The 8,954-nt window shown below is 48.7% G+C and overlaps 1 long non-coding RNA gene across 2 annotated transcripts; it reads left to right on the forward strand.

The window, feature by feature from the left end:
• The first annotated feature begins 115 nt into the window (after window positions 1–115).
• Window positions 116–7,957, forward strand: LOC147578835 (uncharacterized). Of its 2 annotated transcripts, none has more exons than XR_015253238.1 (4): window positions 116–658; window positions 1,522–1,725; window positions 4,170–6,351; window positions 6,599–7,957. It is a non-coding gene; the product is annotated as an uncharacterized LOC147578835 (long non-coding RNA). The 2 variants fall into 2 exon arrangements; XR_015253237.1 differs by having other exon boundaries at window positions 117–302.
• Window positions 7,958–8,954: the final 997 nt, after the last annotated feature.

Consider the following 8,954-nt stretch of genomic DNA (forward strand, 5'->3'; position numbering starts at 1 on the left):
CAGGCGCCCAGCTGCTAGGAAACCGTCGCCGGGAGGAGCGCTCCCGTCTCACGCATGCGCGCGCATGCGTGCATTCACGCACGCGCGGGCCTCGGCCGGCGGCGGGAGTTTGCTCGCGGTGGTCACGTGTCGGCGGGGGGACGCGTCTGAGGCGCGGGTGTCGCGCGGGTCTGTGCAGTCGGGTGAAGTGGCTCTGCCAGGCGCTCTGGACCGCACGGTCAGGCAGTGAGCGTGACCGGGGCACGGGGTGTTCCGTGCGAGGCGCCGCGGGACTGCGAAGAGACAGGCGGCGGTCGGGAAACGTGAGTGGATTTGGGATGCCCGGCGCCGCCTCCTGTCCCCAGAGCGCTGGCCCAGGCGACCCTGCTCTGATGGCGGCGACGTCCGTCCCTGGCCGCTCAGGGCAGGGAGGCGTGGGACTGCGGAGCGCGGAGCACCGGCCTCGGTCGTGGATGAGAAAAAAAAAAACGGATCTACTTGGACACCCGGCTCGTATTTGCTTCCCGCAGCGGGTGCCCCGGAGGCGAAGTAACTTGCTTAAAATCGGGCCACTGGTGAGGACCAACGAAGAGGCGGTGCGCAGACGCGATGTTACACTGTGCAACTAATGCATCCGTCCCTGCGCTCTTGTCGGAATACTACCGCCTAGCCCTTCCAAGTGCTTCGGTGCAGGGCTTCGTGTAGTGGGGGATTAGGTTACGCCGCACGGAGCAGCGCGTCTGTCCCTGCCTCTTGGGGGTCACGAGACTTGTCAGCCGCGGACACCCCGGGAGTCATTCGCGAGAATTAACTATTTAGGAAGCTTGCTTCAGAAAAGGAACATTCCTAGAGCGATGGTTCTTAACCTTTTCGGTGGGGGAGGGGTTTATGGCTGTTGAGCATTTGAAAACCTAAAGGTTTGTGCATCCGTGCGTGCTCGTAGAGGACAAGTTCGCATACGATTTCCCGTGCGTGGGAGCCCTCCCTAAAGGCCCATCCTCGGACCACTGTGTTAGGGACTCCTTATCCAGCTCGATTGCACACACAAGGGTTAAAGAAAGGTGGTCCCTCGGGCGCCTAGGTGGCTCAGCTTTTGACTTCAGCTCGGGTCATGATCTCCAGCCCCGCCGTCGGGCTCTGCGGACAGCTCAGAGCCTGGAGCCTGCTTCAGATTCTGTCCCCCCACGCTCTCTGCCCCTCCCCCACTCGCATTCTGTCTCACTCAATAAACATTTTTTAAAAATTAAAACAAAAAACAGTAGTCCCTGCGTTGGCCATTTAAAAGAAAGCCTGATGTATTCCCTGCCCTTACGGTGACTTCCCCTAGGAATCCAAAAAGGTAGATGTTGCCAGATGTTTGGTCTTTCCCCTGAGGATAGATAATGAAAAAAATGTCCAGCCAGGAAACTGGATTAGTTGTTGCCTGACTTTGTCTCACTGTCCTTGTTAATTGTATGTGTAACTAGTCCAAGAACATTGACTAATCATGTGTCATCGCGTGGGCTCTAATGCCGTGCTCATTAGTGGTTTTGTTTTTATCAGTTTTTGCAGTACAGCTCCTTCTGGGTGATAACGTGACTTATCAGAGCTATCCGTTTGGTTAGTGCCGGAACCCAGGTCTCACTTCAGCCTGATGTCCCATTCCACAAGCCCTTTCGACAACCGTTGAACACCTGCCTATGCTGGGGACTCCACAGATGTTTGGTGCCGAGCCAAGTGGCCACTCATGTCTGCCGTCTGTCCCAGGTCAGCCTTCCTATTCTTTACAGGGACTGTCCTAGACTGTCATCGCTTAGACCTTTCCAGCCACCTTCCTCCCTGTTCCACCTGCCAACCCCCAGTCTCACCTCACTTCATCTGTAGTTGGGTTATAGGTACCCAACTAGTTACTAAAAGAACGAACCCATCTGTTTCCTTATTGAGAGAAACATTATCCCAGACTTTCCTGATCTGATCAGCAGCTTGTGAGTCTTCGTATTTGGTTCTGTGTGAAGCTCATTCATCCCAAAATGTCTCTAGTGCCTGTTTGTTTGTTTATTTATTTATTTATTTATTTAACATTTTTATTTATTTTTGAGACAGAGACAGAGCAGGAGCAGGGGAGGGGCAGAGAGAGAGGGAGACACAGAATCTGAAGCAGGCTCTGGGTTCCGAGCTGTCAGCACAGAGCCTGATGCGGGGCTCAAACCCACGGACCATGAGATCATGACCTGAGCCGAAGCTGGACGCTTAACTGACTGAGCCACCCAGGCGCCCCTCTAGTGCCTATTTAAAAAAAAAAAAAAAAAAAGATGGGGCGCCTGGGTGGCTCAGTGCGTTAAGCGTCCGGCTCAGGTCATGATCTCGCGGTCCATGAGTTCAAGCCCCGCGTCAGGCTCTGGGCTGATGGCTCAGAGCCTGGAGCCTGCTTCCGATTCTGTGTCTCCCTCTCTCTCTGCCCCTCCCCTGCTCCTGCTCTGTCTCTCTCTGTCCCAAAAATAAATAAACGTTAAAAAAAAAAAAAGAGAGAGAGAGAGAGACTGTGCGAGTGGGGGAGGGGCAGAGAGTGAGAATCCCAAGCAGGCTCCTTGCTGCTGGAGCTGACCCCGACTCCAGGCTCGAACCCACAAAGCCACGAGATCATGACCTGAGCCGAAACCCAGAGTTGGATGCTTAACTGACTGAGCCCCCCAGGTCCCCCTCTAGTGCCTTCCTGTAAATGGAACGGTAATTGTTAACGTGGAAGTAGAAATGCTAGATTACTTGCTGCGTAATATCTGGGTTGTTACCACATAAGAGACAGACAGCTTAGGTAAGTAGGGGTAGCCTTTCGCGCAGGTACAGGTGACCCTTGAACAATGCAGATTGAACCGTACGGGTCCACTTAGGTGTGGATTTTTTTCAATAAATACAGTATAGTACTGTATTTTTCTGATGACTTTCTTAACACTCTTCTGTCTAGCTTATTTTATGCTAAGAATACAGTGTACAATGCGGATACAAGCTCTGTCAACGGTTAATTGACTATGATTTGAGTAAGACTTCCAGTCAACAGTGGTTCGGTTTTGGGGGAGTCAAAAGTTATACTTGGATTTTTGACAGGGGAGGCTGTCAGTGACCCTTACTCCCGTGTTCAGGGATCAACTGTATTTACCATTGAAATGTAGCGAGTTAAAATCACAACTTTTATTCTGGAAATAATACAAAAGTTTTCTTGTGAGGCGAAGCAAAATAGTACATTTACTTCTTAATTGCGAATTGTAGCGTGAGGTGATGGATGCCTTTCTAATGCAAATAAAAAGATTTATGCATTTAATAGCACTTTGGCTGACTTGCACATTATGTGTTAAAATTCCCTTCTTACTGAAATGACAGCGTTGAACTGGCTATAACTCAGGAGAATAGAGGCAGTTTGCACACAGACCTCTATCTCCATTGAATTTGGCTGCGTCCATTTAGGGAAGGTCTTTGGGAAATTTATGAAATAGTTCTCCAAAGGTGTTAGACAGTGTTTCTGAAATCCCTTTCACTTTGCTTAGCCACCGAGGATTTTTATGGTTGCCCAGGCTGGGTCATTTTCTTATGTTCAGTTAATAAATACCCACACCTGTTGGTTTACCTGCTTCACCTAATTCAAAAGGAGTTCATGGAGTCCTGCCTTTGTGCTGCTTGAGTTCCACTAGCGGACCGGAACCGCCACTGGGTCGGCTTCACACTGTGATCAAGTCATTAACGTCGTGGACAATTGAGGTCTAGTTTAACCCGGTGAAGAAAATTGCAAGATAAGATCTGTTGAATGGCCGCTGTGTCCTGGCCTCTGGTTCAGGTAGACTTGAACTTTGAGATTGGAATCATTCTCTATTAGGACGTAACAGAAAGCGCGGTTCAATGGGAAGTCTACAGGGCCACTCTGCTCCCGATGTTACGGAGTTCACATATGAGATGAACCGTCAGCCCCGCAGTGGGGCTGCTGGTGTGGAGTAGGGCTGCAGAAGTTCCTGACTAATAGAAGCCACCACCTCCTTTGTATCTGCAATGGCCTATTCATTTATTTTTAAGGAGGCTTCATGCCCCGTGCAGAGCCCAATGTGGGGGCTTAAGCTCACAGCCCTGAGATCCAGACCTGAGCTGAGATCAAGAATCAGATACTTAAGCGACTGAGGCACCCAGGTGCCCCTGCAGTGACCTCTTTATTATTTTTTTAATTTTAGAGAGCATCCAAGCGGGAGAGAGGAGCAGAGAGAGAGAGAGAGAGAGAGAATCCCAAGCAGGCTCCACTCTTCACAGAGCCTTCCATGGGGCTTGATCTCACGACCCCAAGATCATGACCTGAGCTGAAATCAAGAGCCTGATGCTCAACCGACCAAGCCGCCCAGGTGCTCTTTAAATCTAGAAATGACCTCTTAAAATCTAGAAACGTACTTGTACTTTTGTCTATTATTTTGGGCCATTTGTCAAAGAGAATTTGTGCCCCGTCCTGGAGTATCTTTTATCTAAAGAAAAAGGGAAAAAAAGGTTAGAACAAACTGGTAGAGAGCTGGCAGTGCCGAAAAGAATATCACGTGCTGCTTTCCTCATCCCATTCTTCGGTTCCCAAGGAGGGTGACTGAGTATTGATAAAACGATATCCACGGTCAGGAGGAGGTAGGTGCTAAAGGCAGCAGAATGAAGAATTTGGGGTCGTTATTCCCAGACCATAGAGCATGGAATTCTTAAATGATTGTGCCCCCAAACGCCATAGTTCTCAGAAGATACGCATTTCCCCGGACTCGTCTGAGGTCCAGAAATCCACAGGGTGATGTGTCTCCAACAGACACTCCCCAAGAGCCTTGTTTCCTCCCATGCTGCTTCTTGCCTGAACTTGAAGCTACTGGGAGCCCTCCTCCTTTAGTTGTTGGGAAGGCAGAGGCTATCCAAAGTGAGAGAGGAAAGGGAGATGAATAAAATCCGGAGACGAAGAACGTGAGCTCTGGCATTAATTGCCCCTTGATTCCCGAGCAGGCTGCTTGCCAGCTGGATGGCCTTGGACAAGCTATTGAACTCTTGGACAAGAGCTCACTCAGTTTCCTCATCTGTAAATTGAAGGTAGTAATAATACCTTCATTAAGTTGTAAGGATTGAATGGGAATATTAAAGGTTTTAAATTGTTTTTTTCTTTCTTTTTTAAATACTTACTTTACTCTTGAAAGAGAGAGGGTATGTGGGTGCAAGTGGGGGAGGGGCAGAGGGAGACAAAGGATCCGAAGCAGGTTCTGCTCTGACAGCAGAGAGCCCAGTGTAGGGATTGAGCTCATCGTGAGATCATGACCTTTGCCGAAGTTGGACGCTTAACTGACTGACCCATCCAGACACCCCTAAATTATTTTTTCTAACGGGATTCTTGTTTTAAAAGATTTTAGTTACAAAACAATAGTTTCCTTTTACTAATCAAAAATGTACCATTCAGAGGTTTTGGCTTCCACACCATAACTAATGTAATTCACCGGGTTCTTAAGATTCGAGCTGAAAGCAAAGAACTGTGATGTTTTAACTCGAGTAGTTTCATTGTTAGATTTATGATTTCCAGTAGGCTTTTGGAACGTTGCCCAAGGGCCGGAGACTCCCTATCCCCCTTTATAGATTCTAGACTAGATCTTTCAATGTCGACACGTTTGGTTTCGTAACCAAAAAATATCAATGATTAAGCTGGGATTTAGCTGGGATTCTCAAGACTTTGAGCAGTGCCTGACTTGCTTTGTCCCAGAGATTCCACTCCATTGGGTGCTCCCAACATGTCATAGCTTTTGTGTTTTTCACATTTCAGACATCAGTACAAAAGGATTCAGACAAACTGCTACATCTTGTACAGCTGTTACTTATTTTCTCGTGAGGCTTTATGGTCTCTGAAAAAGCAGTAGCGTTATTTAGCATGTTTAAAAAAATGCTCAAAATACCATGAATTGTATAGAGTAGCCTATCGTGTCACGTTTCTGGGAACAAGATTTTGCCAACAAGAATTAAAAGAGTGAAAGAAAACCGTCAGGAGATATCGTGGCCCAATGATGGCAGAGGCAAAAGTTGTTCTGGGATCTGAAGCGGGAGAGATCCCTGCAGAGGGTGTGATGAAGGACGCGTTCCCAGCACTGGGGCTGAGTGGCCTGCAAGGTGAGTGGGTTTTGCGTACGTGGAAAGGGGGCAGAGGTGGCGACGGAACGGTGAAGTGACTAAGGTGCACGAGTCTTCGAGACAAAGCCAGAGAGAGGCCGCACGAGAGTGCGTCTGCCACGTCTTTGCAGAGATCCGGCTTGCTTCCATTCCCCGCCATGTCTAACGTGTTTGGAATAAGACGCTTTTCTCCTTTCTGGTTGCTGGTGCCTCCGAGTGATCAACAGTGTCAAGGTTTGCTGAGCGCAGGTGCTTTTCTTTTTTTTTTTTAAATTTTTTTTTCAACGTTTATTTATTTTTTTTGGGACAGAGAGAGACAGAGCATGAACGGGGGAGGGGCAGAGAGAGAGGGGGACACAGAACCCGCAGCGGGCTCCAGGCTCTGAGCCATCAGCCCCAGAGCCCGACGCGGGGCTCGAACTCACGGACCGCGAGATCGTGACCTGGCTGAAGTCGGACGCTTAACCGACTGCGCCACCCAGGCGCCCCTACGCAGGCGCTTTCCTAGATGCGGCCGAGGATGGTGCCTGGCCTGCCTCTGAGGGCTCTTCGGAATAACGTAATGCAAACGCGGTATCTGTGAGACTTGTCCTCAACCAGCCCACAGTCTTCCTGCACCTGGTCTGTCGTGGCGCCTCCAAGTTGACGTGCTTGGATCCTTCGTCTGGTTTTGTGGCTCGCCCTCTCTCGTTCTTGTCCTTCTTTCTGCCTGCCCACCTGCCACCCCTGCCACATACTTTTTCTCCGAGTCTGTGGCTTTCGGGGACTCTTCTGGTAAGGAGGAGGAGAGGGATAGATGCATACGCGTTTAGCAGTGAACAAATAAATGCCTGCACGTGATGTAACTGCCATGTGACCTAAGGTCGCATCACGTGGAGTATAGTACTTGAAACAAGGGAGGTGGTCTCTTCTGACTCTTGAGTAGGCACGAGGCGAGGCGGCATAGAGGGTAGAGGTTAAGAATGCAGGGCTCTGGAGACAGGCTGCCTACATTTCAGTACCAGCTTTCATTTTCTAACTTGGTGGCCTTGAGCAACATACTTAACTTCCATGTCTGTTTCCTCATTTCCAATATGGGGAATAATAATAGTAATCTTATCTAATGGAGTTGTTGGCATTAAATTGAAGTTCTGTAATCGAAGTGCTTAGAAGGGAGCCTGGCACATAAGTACTCCATAGAAGTTGGTTTTTACAGTTGTCGGTTCCGGGAAGCATTCTTTAAAGAAGCGTGCAGACGCAGTGTGGCAGACTTCGAGGATGTGACTGTGGGGGTGAGGGGACAGGCCATGCGCTCTAAGTGAAGGCCACAGGAATCAGGGAGGCCGAGACTAGAAAAGAAAACTCAAGAGGATGTACGGTTTTTTTCAGAGATCTGTGGACGTCTCCTCTTGTGTTTGTCATCTGTCACAGTGTGTATGGCCCCAAAGTGATGACCTTTGTAATAGTCTTGGAGGAGGTGAAGGAGGCAGGGGGGATAGGGGTGACAGGTGTATTTCCATGATCACGTCAGAGTCCAGATTCCAGTTCTGTCCTCACCACGTTTGACCTGCAGCTTTACTCACATCTTTGGTAGCTCAGTTTATTCATCTGTAAAGTGGAAATAATAATAATGACTTGTGCTGTTTTGATGGGAAGAGGTGACAGGGATGCTAGCGGTTTGTGGTGGGACAGAAGGGTACCTGCAGGTGTCCGAGATCTGGCCCTCAGCCTGGCAGGTGTAAGCTTCTGTTAGTAACTTGCCCACAGGAGATTTTGGTGACAGACTGATGCTAATTTCTCTCTTTCAGTGCTGGAGTAGTGGCCCCCAAAAGATGTACCCATGGTCCTCGTTTCCAAATAAAGTAGCATTTACAAATCCCTGGGATTAAGACTTGCTGTCTTGGGGTGCCTGGGTGTGGCTCAGTCGGTTAAGTGCCCGACTTCGGCTCAGGTCATGATCTCACAGTTTGTGAGTTCGAGCCCTGCGTCGGTCTCTGTGCTGACAGCTCAGAGCCTGGAGCCTGCTTCGGATTCTGTGTCTCCCTCTCTCTGACCCAACCCCGTTCATGCTCTGTCTCTCTCTGTCTCAAAAATAAATAAACGTTAAAAAAAAAAAATTAAAAAAAATAATAAAATAAAAATAAAAATTTTACCTACTGAAAACCCTAAAACATCTTTCCATCCCTGAATTTTCTCTTGTGATTTCCTCACCTGAATGTCTTTCCCTCTTCTCTGCTTATTCCAAATTCGTCTGTCTTCATCTGTCAAAGCCCACCTCACCTCCTTTCCTGAGTGCTCCGCCTTTTTTTTTTTTTTTTTTTTTTTACTTACAGTTCTGTTATTCATTTATTCATGTATGCCTTCATTCGTTCATTCAATGGCATTTATCAAGATGGGATTAAATATGAGACTTGGCCTGGCCCAGGTGATACCTTTGCTGTCAGGGGGAGTGGGAGTCGGCCAGGAACAGACAAGGAAGCAGAGATGGTCTTTCCTGGCTGGCTCTGCTGAGTGCCCCAGCTTTTGAGGGGTCCCCACTCAGAATCCCACAGCTGTATCGATCTCCCGCTCCATAGCATCTTTATCTGCGGTGTGATGGCATTTAAAATAAGAGTGTGTATGGTGGGAGTGTGCACACGTGGCCGTAGAGCCTCCCCATGTACATCGAAGATCCTAGAGCAGTGGGTTTCAGCTTCATGGTCCCTTGTTCTACAGAGGCCTTAACGCTGTGGTAATGGGTCTAGTCAGCTTAAGACAACCAGGGACATTGCTGGGGTTGCAAAATGAGTGAGATGGGGTCCCTGTTGACAGGGATTCAGAATCTAGAGCGATTCTGAACCACAAAATGGCGATACGATATGCTAAGTGCTACG

Source organism: Puma concolor, chromosome B4 (assembly GCF_028749965.1).
Source record: "Puma concolor isolate L17-30 chromosome B4, mPumCon1.1.hap2, whole genome shotgun sequence".
Lineage (NCBI taxonomy): Eukaryota > Metazoa > Chordata > Mammalia > Carnivora > Felidae > Puma > Puma concolor.